Source organism: Strix uralensis, chromosome 1, assembly GCF_047716275.1.
Source record: "Strix uralensis isolate ZFMK-TIS-50842 chromosome 1, bStrUra1, whole genome shotgun sequence".
Classification (NCBI taxonomy): Eukaryota; Metazoa; Chordata; class Aves; order Strigiformes; family Strigidae; genus Strix; species Strix uralensis.
The window spans coordinates 48,349,875-48,364,326 of record NC_133972.1 but is presented as its reverse complement, the minus strand read 5'-3'; the positions used below and the strand labels follow the sequence as shown (position 1 = coordinate 48,364,326).

The window sequence follows — 14,452 nt, the reverse complement described above, 5'->3', positions numbered from 1 at the left end:
TCTAGTTACTCAGGATTTTGGGGTCTTTCAGGTATGACTAGAAAGATGGGGTGTGATGCAAGTCCCTGCCACACAGTTATATAGAGGCCTTGAAGTGACAATCCAGCTATACAGATTATTTTCTTTTTTTTAGCCTAGTACAATAAGTAACAATGTTGAGCTAGGAAGAGAAAGCCATAACCGTGGAATCTCAGATCACATGATTGACTTTTATCGGGACTGAAGTACCCATATATGTTGAGGAAACTGCCTGAGAAAAGTATTAAAGAGCATTCTGGTGGTCTTCCAGTTCCTGAGGTTGATGGTAAAGAAGTTGGTATCTTTGAACACTAGAGATATGACTCTTTGGTCAGTGGTAGGCATTTCAGCAATTTGTGGCAAAAACTCTGAAGTCAGAATATTTAGGAATTATGTCAAGGTCCTGTAATGCTTGTATTGCTCTTGTCAGAAGTGCTGTGCATCCCATAATAATGAGTAGCAATTATGAGGACTTACTGCTCAGATCATAAAGAGATAACTCAGTCATGAGGTTTTGCATTATTTGTTTTTAGAGCTGAGAAATAGAAATTGTAATGTAGAGGTCATTAAACTGAGAAATGTAAGACTCAATGTTAATCTAAACAATTATTTGGGATTTACTATCCTAAAAGAATTATATTCGCTGTGTTTACCACAGTTCTCTGACTAATATCAGCCATTTAGTCATATCTATATGTTCTCTAAAGTTTTAGAAAATTTTTAACATTCATCCCATTATATACAGCTTTCAAAATGATCATTTAAGGACATTGTTCATGGTTGACTGATACAGACCATGAAATGTAATTGTATATGCCCCTAAGCAAATAAGCAAATCACTTCCTTTTGGGAAAAGACTTCTCATCCATCTGTTTTCTTTCAAAGGGGGAGGTTCAGTTTTTATACGTGAAGTAGTTGAGAATAGGGCTGCTTAGATGATATCACTTCTCATGTGTTTGAGTTGTTCCAATTTTTGTGTCACTGTTTTCTCCTGGAATGTTACACATTTTGATACTGGTTTGTGCTGAGGTAGATGAGAGTGTCACTTTGTACTGACTCCTTGCACACTGTTTCCAAGCCTAGATGAAAACTTGTAAAATGGGGCATGGGGAGTAGTTCCAGCCGTTCCAATAGGAACTTTTGATCCAGCAAAATTTAGATCTAAAAATTCAAAATAAAACAGTACCACTTGTTGCATGAGATGTCCTTTGAAACAAAGGAAGGAGGGATGAAAGAAGGAAGGAAAGCAAGCCAGCACAATGAAGAGAACCTTTTCTAGATCCACAAATGAAAAATGAAGGAATTTCCCATGAACTGCTAAGCTCTCTATTTAATACATTGTATGAGCACTTCTTAATTGGAAAACTTAAAATGGAAATATGTTGTAAGTAATGACCATGAGTATAACATTAACCATTTTTAGAAAAATTGTATTCCTTCATCATTTCAAATCTATTTTAAATACAATTAGGAAGAAAAGGATTCTAAGAGTCATCTATTTATTCAGTTTTCCAACTTCCTAGTTCCCGTCAAAGCCTATGCTCTGTTTACTTTGTTTGCTGAGTTTGCATTTCAGTTGGTTAAGAACAAAGTTTGCCTGATTTTTAAAGATTAGCAGTAGGTTTGGGGAACATATTTGAGACTAATGTGCACTCATCTCTATAAAACAATATTTTTACTGTAACTTAAATGATACATTGTTTCTGAAAGTTAGTTAGCTATATCTTTAGTGGAAGAGATAGTAGAGATGAGTGTGTAAAGCACCTGTTGTGAAGAATGCAGAAAGCAGTATAGAAATGGTGGGTCATTTGCTGTCCATGTGTAGGCAGAGCAGTCCTGAGGAGTACTTTTCCTCATATTAGAATGAATGACTTCCACATGTAAATCAGAATTGGGGACTGGAAGTTAATGGATTGGGTCCTGCCCCATAGGAGTACTTACTAGTATCTAGGAGGAATTACAGCCTCCTGTTTCAGGAACGAGGCTACGAGCAACATCTAGTTTGTATGTATGTTAGCCTATCAAATGAGAGGCTGGTTTTTAAAGAAACAAATTTTAATTTTTTTTCTTTCGTTTTGGTAGTATATGCAGAGTGGCTTGCAAACAGTAAATGCATCAAAGACATTGCTAACTGCAGTTTTATAATTTATAAGTCACTTTATCAAGTAAATTCTGAAAGTCAACATGCTGCATAGAAACAAAGGCCAAGAACATCATTGTATCATTCTGTATCCCTTTTAGGTGTGAAATCAATGTTGGTTCCAGCTATATTTGATACAATAGCGAAGACATTGGGCCTGAGCCATCACATGACGGGTAGATATTCTGTTTTTCAAATTTGGAGGAATAGGCATCCTGACTCAGTGTTAAAATATGATTAATAGATTGATAGTTTTTAATAGTACTGCAGTTTTTAAATATAAATCAAATTGATATTTACAGAAACATTGCATAAAAAAATGTTACACCTAATTCCAAATCAAGTGGAAAAACAAAATGCTGATGGCTCTTTCCTCCATCATTTGCTTCTTCCACTAGTCAGGTCCCCTGGCCTTTCCAGGTACAAGTCCTGATCAGTTCTGCCACAATTATTCTGTTTTTAGCTATATTTCAGCTATATTAAATAGAGAAGTATTGTTTATGCTATTGCTCAGATAGCAATGCAATAGGATACAGCCATCCAGTGAGTACTGACCTGAAGTTTTTTTTAAACACACCTTTTTTAATATAACGTGCTCTCATATGTTGCATTGCTTTTTTTTTTTTCTGCCGGTCACAAAGCATATCCACCTCACTTGATGCATTAACATTTACCAGTTGCTGTCTTGATTCTGCATTTGGCATGTGCTATGTTTGCAACTATTCCAATCTGCTGGTAATGTTCTGAAATTAGGTATTGTTTATATATATGTCTGCGTAATTGATTTACAGACTCCTTTCTTCTGTTGGGTCATTGCTACTGAATGTTATGCAGCACAGATTAGAATCCTTCCAGTGTCTGTCTGATGGCTTCCAAGTTGTGTATGCGTTAATGGTAAGCTCACAGTAGATCTTGGCCTGAAAAATACAATTCTGCTTCAAAAGTCCTTTTCTCATCTGGATGTTTATACCTTGGCTTTTTAGTGTTCAAAATTATTTTACACTTAAGCTTTCTGCATATATTTGGATATTTTTCAAATATCCCCAAAATAATACTGTGCTTTTTATTTGAGCACTCTTGATAGAGGAGCAGGTATTATTACATCCCAAGCAATTTGTAGTTCATTTAGTATTTCTGAGCAGATGGAGGAGAAGGACATAAATTTCCCTTTTGTTCCCTTAAAGACCTTCTAAAGTCTTAGCCCAAAAGCTTTGACTTCGATAAATTTAGTGCGCTTTCATTTCCTGATGGTTTACAAAGCATTGAATAGTATGCAAACAATTAGGAAGAAAATACTGGCTTTCTTAATAGTTAATCTGGCATCAAGTAAAGAATGGAAAAAAGGGTGTTAGTTTCATGCAGTCGAATACTCCTTTCCAGAAAGTATATAAATGCAATGGTATGGTCCAGTTTTCCACTGTATTTATGAAGGAGATAAGTCAGAGGTAAAAGATGCTGTTTTAGTCATAAGATGCAACCTCAGCACATGGAGGGAGGAAAAAAGCTGAGTTTAGTTTCCATTCTCTTTCAATAAGTATATATGCATGATTGTCAAAGTTTCTAAACCAATGAGGGTCAGTAAATTAACCAGTTTAGAACAGGAAATAGTGTATTCATAGTCAGGGTTTCTCTTTATGGAATCATTCCAGAAATTGAATTTTAAGAAAAATTTTATTGAGTTACTTCCATGCAATTTTTTTTTGAGTCCCAAAATCTAACTCACTGTCTTCCAAACTACTGAATTTAATACGCTTGTAGTATCACAATGACGAGACATGATAGGTAAGTAGAATGTATCCTTATATGAGGTAATAGGTAGAAATCATAAACTCTGATAGTGCCAGGCTCACGCCAACCATTCTTTGTTCTACAAGCCACCTTCCTTTTTATCTTCTAATTACAGCCTACTAACTGCAGAAATTGTTTACCAGATAATGATATTGGGAATATTATTTTACCCATTTTTAGTGAGATTTAGAATTGGAAATCTAGTATTCACTGCATGCCCTAATGGCAGTTCCATAATTAGCATACGAACTGATGGTATGCCCACCATGTCTTCTGTTTGAGAAGATGAATCTATATGAATGGCTGTTAATCTGTGCTTGCTTATTAAAATACATGTTCTAGATTGATTCCTCAGGTTTGTTCTTCTCCTTAGAGTTTTTCTTCCTGAAAATGAAAAATTTCCTGAAGTCCTAAATGTATTACAGAGCTTATGAAACAGAGGTTTTAAATACAGTTATTGAATATCTATTGAAGATTTTACAGTGAAGCATTCTTGGGGTAAACAAGGAAATTATTTTGTGGACATTTTCTGTCTCTGCATTTTTCCCCAGAAGGTCTGAAGACCAGATGTTCTTTCTCAGCAGGACACCATATATGCTTGGGAAGTAGATGATGACATTTTTTTATTCTCTGTTCAGCCTGCCTTATTCCCATGTTCCCAAACCGTACTGGGATAGATGCAGGGAACCAGAAACACTAAACAAGACTGCCAACATGACAACATATGCTTCAATAATAAAAACCATTATTTAAAATAGTAACTGTTGTAGTCCTGTTCTGAAACTTTATGCCAGACTCTGCTTTCTGCAAAACTTCCCAACTGCCTAATAAACATGTGGCATGACAGACAACTTGTGTAGAGGATCTGTATGTCTCCAGGAGACTTTAAGTAATTTTATAAATGGCAGGAACCTGGTTGAAATCAGTTTGGGTTTTAGCTGTTGTTTGATCCACAGAACCTTAATGTACGTGACCGCTATTGAATCCCTGGGAACATCAGAGTGAACCTGGAAACAGCATCTTGATTTCATCCTTTACAAGTACTATCACAAATACCCTTAGCAATCCATTTCTAAACACTTTTTGAGAAGCAGTCAAAAATTAGTTTTTCATCGCTTTATTGCGTCCTTTCATACTGATCACAACTTTGTTGTGTACAGAAGAACATGTTTTGATAAGGCAGCTCTACTTTCAGGTTAGGATATGTGAATGAATGAATTGAAAGTCTAAATGTGGAAGGAGGGAAAAAATACCAAAAAAGGGGTGGGGTGGGGTGGGGACTGTCTGTGGTGGCCGAAACTTTTAACTCTTCCTAGCAGAGGTGAAGCACATTTAGTGATATGTAGGACGTTACCTTAATTTTCTGTCTTTATTTCTCTTCTTACATAACATCAGAAGTTGCATTTGATTAGCTGAGTGATATATTTGTTTGTTTCTCAAACTGAAGTTACCTCGTTTCAATATTTAAGTGCATTTTTTCCAGTGCTGGTTTGTTTTACATAAGAAGGGTATGAAATATATTAATACATATTTTTCATTTTAGTTTGTATTATAGGGAGTCCAATGCCATCTTGGTCTACCAGAAAAGAATTTCAGTGACTGCCTATGTATAGTTAAGAAAACTAATGTAACTGGTGTAATGTGTGATGGGTTTACTGTATAATACAGCTTTAAGGAGAAGACTATCACAAGTTTTATATTAATTAAAAGAATAAACATACTGTTTTTCACAGAAGCTAATTGCTCTATTCTACTACTGGAATTAGATCCCTGAAATACCAAATTCAAATATGAACATAAAAGGTGATACTGTTTTTATACTATGTGAAAATGTGTAAAGTTTGTGAATATTTAGTATTTTCTCCATACATGTATCAACACATGGGCGTATAAAGATTCCTTAAAAGACTACTTACCAGTACAAACCAACAGTGGATTACATGGTATTATTAATATATTTTCTGAATTTTTTCATAGAGCTCATACATTTCACATGTAAAGCCATAAGATATTACTGTTAGAATAATTAATTAGGTTAATAACTGTCCTTTAGAAACATTTTTGTCATTTTTGAGTTAAAAAATAATTTAGTCCATTTTCAAAAATACGTCATCATTCTGGATTGAAGAAAACCAGAGGGTTTTCATCATCCCAAGAGAGAAATACATGGGAATTAAGAGAGAATTAAGTGGGAAACTGAACACTTGAAGCTGGTTTCCAACATTAAGTGCATCTTTCAGTACTGTGAGAACTGTAATTAGGGAGATCTGAATTTCTGCAGTACATCTTCACTGGCTTTGAACTCTGCTATCAAATCTTCCTGTCATACTTGTTCATTTCCCACCTCCTTATTGTAATTGCCAAATAAAGTTATATATTAATGTTCACCACAGGTTGTATAGCAAACACTTAATGTCAATAGGCTGAAATACTATTAGATATAGAAATAGTATTTAATACAGGTATTAATTTTTTTTAAGTAGCAAAAAAAGTAGCACAATAATAGAAGTTACCATTTGTCTTGTGTGAATTATATTGTGAAATTTTTGGAAGTCATAAGCCATGGAATTTGTCCACTTCTAGTTTGATTCCTCTTAGGAATAGAGTTTGTCATTTGTATAGCACTGTATTCTGTCCTCAAAAAAAAAACAAATGGAGACCTGAATGTAGCAGACAGCAGGTAATTTGAGAAGCTGCCCTTTCAGATTAAATTTGTGACTGGAGGGTAACATGTAATTTAGTAATTAGATAAGAATTCCAGTAAACTCAAATTTGGCGACTCCTGGTCTATAATGCCAGTAACGTATTTTTGCTTTCAAAACAAAGACTTAATTTGGTGATGACGAGCGAAACAAGTTAGTAACTGCGAATAAAAAAAAAAAAAAGGACTTTATACCTAATCTTTATTGTTTTACAGTAATCTCTTATAATCTGTCCTTCAAAGCAGGGAACATGATGAAGCAGCTCTTATTTTTTTTAATGTGTCAACAAGTGAATTGTTGCTTTCTTGTAATGTTTTGATCTAAAACACCAACATCTGTGTCCATATAACTGTTAAACATGTATTCACTGTAGTTTGAGTTTCTCTTCTTTTTGAAAAACTGCAGTGCTGTGGCTTTTTTTTGTTGGCTGTCTCATTAAACCATCCTTTCCGACTGGAATGGAGCATATATTGTGGTTTTCATAACTTAGTTGAGTACATGTTAAAAACGCTGCTTTCCAGATGGATGGGCTGACAGTGTGCTCACTGTAGATTTCTCTGTTATTAATTCTTGTTCTTTGGTTTCTGTTTGCTTTTCCTCCACAGCCTCACCCCACCCTTGCATCAAGTAGGCTTCCTTTTCTGTCTGGCTAGTATGGGTGAAGGTGAAAAAGGATTTGAATAAGTAGTCCATATGTAGCGTCTCATTCTGTCCTATTGAGAACTCTCTTCTGTTTGCAGTACCAGCAGGGTACTGCAGGTGCTGTAGAGTAAATGCAATCATTTCATCATATCACAGACTCATAGAATGGTTTGGGTTGGAAGGGACCTTAAAGACCATCTATTTCCAAACCCCCTGCCATGGGCAGGGGGCCTTCCACTAGACCAGGTTGCTCAAAGCCCCGTCCAACCTGGCCTTGAACACTTCCAGGGAGGGGGCAGCCACAGCTTCTCTGGGCAACTTGTTCCAGTGTCTCACCACCCTCACAGGAAATAATTTCTTTCTTTCACTCTTATTCACAAGGCAGAGTGCAGCTAGAGCTAGTTTGCTTCCTTTCAACCACCTTGTTGAAACAAATGTATTGCCATGCATATTTCTTCACCACCACCACCTCTGTCCCTTGATGAACACTTTCAGATAAACTCTCATCTTTTGATGGTCTGAATCACAAGGCCTGTATTTTATTTTCTGACCCGTGATAAGAACTCTGCTACCTTGGAGGTGGCATGCTTCCTCTTGTGTCTTCTTCCCTCTCTTGTTCAAGGAAATTACTGTATTTGGGCTTTTTCTGAATCCCAGATAGACCCAAAGCCCCTCCTTAAGGCTGGGGAGGATCACACAGTCATGAATGGAGGACACCTGCCATTCTGAAACAGTAGTGAATGCAGAGCTCTTGTATAGTGACAGCGAAGTCAAGGACCTTTCCTTCAGTTCCTCTGTGTATGGCTATCAATCAGGAAAATCTTTTACTCCTTCAAGTATTCTGCAGGTATTTTCCAGTTGTTTGACATTTTTTAATGCTTCTGCTCATAGAAGATAATACACCACAGAACAGTCTCATATTCCACCAGCCAGCACAAGAAAAGATTATAAAGCACTCTGTAGAGGATACTTCTATCACTGCCACAGCTATAGTAGCCCTTCCAGACTATTGGTGTGGATGATGTCCCTGAACACAAATGAGAGTTTTGAACTAGTCTTCATTGGCCATCTCTCTGTTCAGAGCCAAACTGGTAGTCTTTCAAACTACATTTATGTCAAATAACATCAGATGCTTTAGTATGGACTTTACAGGTAAGGGCTCTAGGATTTGATTTGCTTTTTTGCCACAGCATAATTCTCTAACTCTGTCCCTTTCAAGGACCCTTCACAATACTCCGCCTAAACTGACAGCAGGTGCTATGTTGGTGAGTATTTTTAGAAGCAGTAACTGTATACCTCAGCAATCTCAACATCAATTCAGTGGTGCCTAAGAGGAAACAAGATCTACGGCCTTTCCATACCTGTTCAGTTCTTTGTATGATGGTAATAACAGCCTCCCATTTCAGATCTTAAGGACTCTCCCTCTTTCCTTGATTGGATCATTAGCTCCTAGGAAGACCTATAAAAAAGTTGTTATTTAATTCCAAGCAATGCCCAGGTTCTATTTAATCTTCTCAATCTCAATGAAAATCAACAACTAAATTTTATATCACTGCAAGACTTCGAACCTATTTTTACTTCTGTGGTGATGATGGCTTTCCTACTTGTGAACTATGTTAAATTTTATTATTTGGTTCACTTCCTAGCCAGTCTCTGCAAGTAAAAACAGTATCTGACACCTTTAGGACACATAACCTCATTTGTGTATGTGGTGATACGTGTGACACTTCTGCTCCCTGCCTCCAAATAAAGCTGCATTCAGTCTCCCTCAGTTAAGTGGGTTGTTATTTCTCAGGCTGTAAAGAGCATTTCATCAGTTCTGGCTTCGGTAGCAGGATCCCTTCACCTTCTCTGTGTGTCTCTGTCCTCTGGGGTACTGACATTGGGTGTGGTTCTTAAGGATCTGGAGATTTGCTGCAAATATATTAGAGCCACAGGAGGAACTGAAGCTTCACATTCTTATTTTAGAGCATTATCCAATTTGAAACGCATTCTGGTCACGTGTGAAAGACCCATGCATCCAAATGATAGAGTTACATAGTACATCACTAAGATTGTATGAAGTGTCTTTTCTCTTTCAAAAGATAATCTCCAAAAGAACCTTATTGACATTTAAAATCAAATTTCTTTTTGAACCAAATCCACAGTGAGGTTAACTGAATTACATTCTTGCCTCTACACATCAGGTGTTGCTTGGGTAGTCTCATACTATTAGGATTGATCAGAATTTTATCTTTTTACTTCCCACACTGTTAAAAACTGCCACTTCTTTCTTAGTTGTGTTTCTGATGGTGGGTGTGGTTGAAGAGACAGATGTTGTATTTCACCCAGTTTAACTTGTCCCTTGAGTCAGAGAAAAACAGAACAGGATCCCAGTGGTTTTGACATGGTTGGGGCAGTTTTGTTATGAGGACCTCAGTAAGTTGACCAGCATCCCCACCATTACATCTGGACCAGGAACAGTGATAAAACTGATTCCTCCAGACTCAAAAATCTTTAGAACACTGGATTGTGGATGGCTGTCATTGGATGAGGACTTCTGTTCCTCTCCAGCATAAATGATAGGAAAGTGTAATAGACTATTTTCCACTATCCTAGGTGGAGCAGAATTTTATCTTAGTTTACCTGGAAATCTGTTCCTTCCACATCAACTGCAATTATTTTCGAATACCCTCATCAGCTGAGTAAAGAGATAAGTGGAAGTCAACCCATTGTTCTACTCTTTATTTGACCTATGCTTTTACCAAATGCTTTTTGGGTTTCTGGTCTGGTCTCTTCCTGCCACTTCCCTTCCAAACATCTGTCAGAACTGTCTGTACCTTCACCAAATGCTTTGCCATCTCTGTAGCCCCCAAAACTGATGTGAACCTTAATAAAGCAATGTTCTCTGAAGAAACCTAAGGTTGCTCCCCTGGGTAGTGAAACAGTACAACTACTTCAAGTCATGTTAATTTAAAACTACATATGGAAGTGCTTCTAAGAGCATGTTGTGTAAGAGCCAACCATCTGAAGCCTGTCTTCCAGCAGCTTGTCTCCTAGACCCTGTCTTAAATGTTTTTTTTACTCTTTCCTTTCCATCTCTGTCTTGCACCTCTTTCTCCCTCTCCCACACACACAAATACTTACCACTTGTCTCCTGCAATAGTTCTCCCGACAAGAGCGAGGTGGGCAGTCACAAGTCTAGGCTTGTACCAGCCGTGTTTGAATGGGAGTTGTCTACCTGTTGCCGAACGCAGCGATTCATGGCAGGGTTCTGCCTTCCCTCTTGGTGGGCACACAAACCTGTACATTTCCTCCCTGCCTGGCTTCCAGTTTCAACAACTAGTTATGAGACTCCATTCCCCCATCAGATAAAACTGAAATTGGGCAATGGATTCAGAAGTCAGCTAGAGAGATGGAAATCCATTTCAGAGATCCCATCAACCTTGTTTTCTTCGGAAACAGTTTTGGAAAAGTTGGTGGCTTAAGCCACTGATGATAGCATTGAAAAATACACACTTTCCTCTGTAATACAAAACCAGATTAAATAATCTTCATTCTTGCCGACCTGATTAAATAGTTGGTAAATTATCAGTGTTTCTATATTGTCTTTAGGCAAATTTTTAAGAAGAAAGTTAGCGCTACAATATGTAATTCTTCCACATACCACTCAACAGTGGTAGCGTAGAACTGTAAAAGCAGTTCATATGCAAACAGATTTCATTTTCAAGGACAACAGGTCTTTCAGGGTGGGATCTTTGTAAAAATTCGTAGCCAGAATTTCAATGTGGCTTAGCCATTACATTCTGCTTTTGATTTGTAGAATGAAAACTTCTGGAATGTTTTCATTAAAACTTATGAAGAGTATTTTTTGCCTCTGAGGGTAAACATAGGATCTTAAAATAACTGGTACTACTGATGAGAATAACTTTTCAAAGTAATATAAAGTGACTTGTTTGTGTATCACAAGAGCCAACAAGTGAAACAGGATTTTTGGGACGTGTTGTACTTAGTATTGGAAATAGTTATTGTAATTAGCTGTTGATGGGATTCCCTTTCAATGCATGGGAAACATCAAAATGCAATTCTTAAGGCTGTGGTGGGGGATATATTTTGGCACATAGGATGAAATATCAGCTTGGGCAGCTGAAATAAGTTTTTGTTAGATGTTTGTCACATTTTCAGCTTTGCTGCCTGAAGGAGGTATGTTACTTTTTCTTCCCCTAGATACAAATACATGGACTAGTTGAACTTTTCAAGTTTTCTGGATACTGGAAATGAATGATATGCTAAGTTAGAGGATGCATGGGATTTGTATATACAGGATTAATATCTTGCATTTTTAACTGTTTATAGGACAATAGTCTCAGTGAAAAGTTAGAATTAATTTGAAGGTAAGAGGGATGGGTTTTTTGGTCATCTCTCCAAGGCAGGTAACTTTTCTGCTTCCTCCTGAAATTATGTGCTTAAAGCATCAGTAAATCACATTTAATGAATAAAAAGCATTAATGTGTAATAATTGGAAGGCTTTACCATATTTTAAAATTCAGTTGAAAGACATGGACAATTTTCAGTATTGAGTAATGCATTCAGTGACTTACTCTCTAAGTTCCTCCCATGTGCACATGCACTGAAATAACTAAGGACCCGGAAAATGAAAATGCCAACAGAAATACACACTATTTGCAATTGGACTATCAAAAAAAATATTTGTTGCTAGATGCGGGAGACTTATTTTAAAAAATCTGATTTGTGTCACATGAAACTGTGGAAAGTACTACATTAACAAGATAATTTTGGGGGAGGGTGGACAATGCAAATGATAGTCTTTGTTCTTGGATTGCATTGAGATTTTATGGAAAGAATTGCATACTCATAAACCAAAGTAGAACTATGTAGTTTGCATTTGAAATAATATGTCTGTGCAGTTGGAAGTTACGTTGGTTATATCCTTCCATACCATGGAAATTTTAAGAGCTCTCCCATGTTACACTGGCTTTATGAACTGCTAATTCATTAAAAAGAACCTACCATAAAAATAGCCTCTCTTTGGAGTTAAATCCTGAATATTGAAATCACTGATCATTTTGTTGTTAATAAGATCTATATGCTATGGCATCATTGATTTTAAACTGAGAACTATTTGCAATAGTTTACTGTAATTCAGTGATAGTGAAATCTACTCCTGCTTAGTATGTTTTGTAATACTGACCCCCCAAAACGTAACTTTTCCAATTCTGAACTACTGCAAATTATTTAAGAGTTGGTCACATATTATGAAATTTTACAGGATATGTATGTACCCTATATAATCACATAAGTGTTCCCCATCATAACAGAGTATATACTCAACAACTGTACAACTTCATACATCGTTTGGCATTATGAAACTAATTGTGTTGAGCTGTAGATGTTATCAAAGAAGTATGGCCTCTTTATCTGCAAAGTACTTGAAAAAAAGTTTAGAACATATGTAAACATGAAGATATACTGTTAAAGTATTGATTTTCTTTAAGTGTTCTTCATTTATAAAATCATTGGAATATTTTTCATTAAATAGTGGTTTTGTTCCAAATTAGTCATATTTGTGGATCTTTAAAATTACATGATTATGATTCTGAACTAATATAAAAATCTAGAATTTCTATTTCCAGTTATATTAAGCAGGCAATTTACAACTTGATCTCACTGGGAGAAACTAGAAGGACAAAGGGACTTCTCCTGAATTAGTTTCTTCTGTACGCTTTCCCACTTGAAGCTCTCAAGTACAGGATGTTTGGAGAAGTCACATAGTACAGGAGTTTGTCTGACCTAAAGGGGGGCTCTGCAGCCCAGTCACAGTGAACGGTGACACTTGTGCTGCAAGAGATGCAGTAGGCTGGAGCCAGAAGTAATTTAGTCCTGATAAGTTTATCACATGTCAGGAGCTAGGATAATTCTAGCAGACATGATTTACCAGATCCATCTATATCAGTTATTTAGCATGTTGGAGAGCTTCTTTTTGGTGCAAATCTTCCTTGCATCTAGACTTGGAATGCTGTTGCATGCAATTAAGTGTCCTACGGATGTGCTGAAAACTGTTTCTCTCCTGGTGGAGCCAACACTTGAAGTTGCACACTAGGAGGACTTTCAGAGTGCCTCACCTGCAGTGTGGACACATGGGCTTCCAGCAGCTGGCTCTGCTTCTGCATAGCATGCTTCTAGGACTGTTGTTTGGCACAAACTTCATTGCCAGTAAAGATGTGATGTGGATACCCCTTAATACATCACAGCAGACTGAAGCCTGATCCTTCCCTCCATGCACTGCATCACTTCATAGTGTAGATGTTTGCATTGTGCTCAAGTGGCAATTAAGTATCTCTTAGGAGTGAAAGTATAAAATGGGCTGGCGATCTAGAGCCTTGGAAGACAGGGCAGATGTCTCCTAATTTTTTGTCTAGTATAATCCTGTATAATACCAAATTTTTGTCTCTCCTGTACATGGAAATGAGGAGGGCTCTGTAGCCTTATGCTGGTAATAGCTGCATCATTCATCTGTTCAAAGTATAACTGTTAATTTTAAGTGTATGTCATGTTCCGTGTTATCCCTGTTAGTGTGTTCTAGGCAGCTGGCTTTCATTCAGGAAAGTTTTTAAGTGTATCCTGGATGCCATCAGGTGAATACTTAAAACTCTTGGCTGATTTGGAGTGAGCTATTAGGAGAAACTGGATAAGAGTGGAATTCTGGTCAGATGTATTATTTGCTTCTATTCCTTCCCTTAATCTGTTAAAAGAATAGTAGGTCATTATGCATCTTTTAATTCTACATTTTCTGACTTTTTTCTGTGCCTTCCTTCAAATGAAGTGCTACAGACCTGTACAGTTTAGACTGAAGTTCACTGTTAGCACACACAGCTATAATGAGAGAATGCTGTGATTTTCTCTTTTAAGAAAATCTAAATCATCTTCAGAAAGCAAAGTTGAGCTCAACTGGAAATGAAAAGATTAGGTATACTTTATAAAACTGTTTAAGGTAACTTTTTTATTTGTAACAAATCAATTTACTTAATACAATATGAACAAAAGCAGGTTTTCCAGGGTTTAATGTTGTTCAGAGTAATGTCAATGCTGCTATTTCTGGGGTTTTGTGTTTACTGTTCATAGCATAGAAGGTAACACTACATTTTCACTTTGACAGGAAGAA

At 36.7% G+C, this 14,452-nt stretch overlaps 1 protein-coding gene across 3 annotated transcripts in view; it reads left to right on the top strand.

Annotated features, from left to right (window-relative positions):
• MINDY3 (MINDY lysine 48 deubiquitinase 3) overlaps window positions 1-14,452 on the top strand; it is a 60,477-nt gene that overhangs the window by 33,420 nt on the left and 12,605 nt on the right. The gene's annotated exons all lie outside the window — the stretch shown is intronic.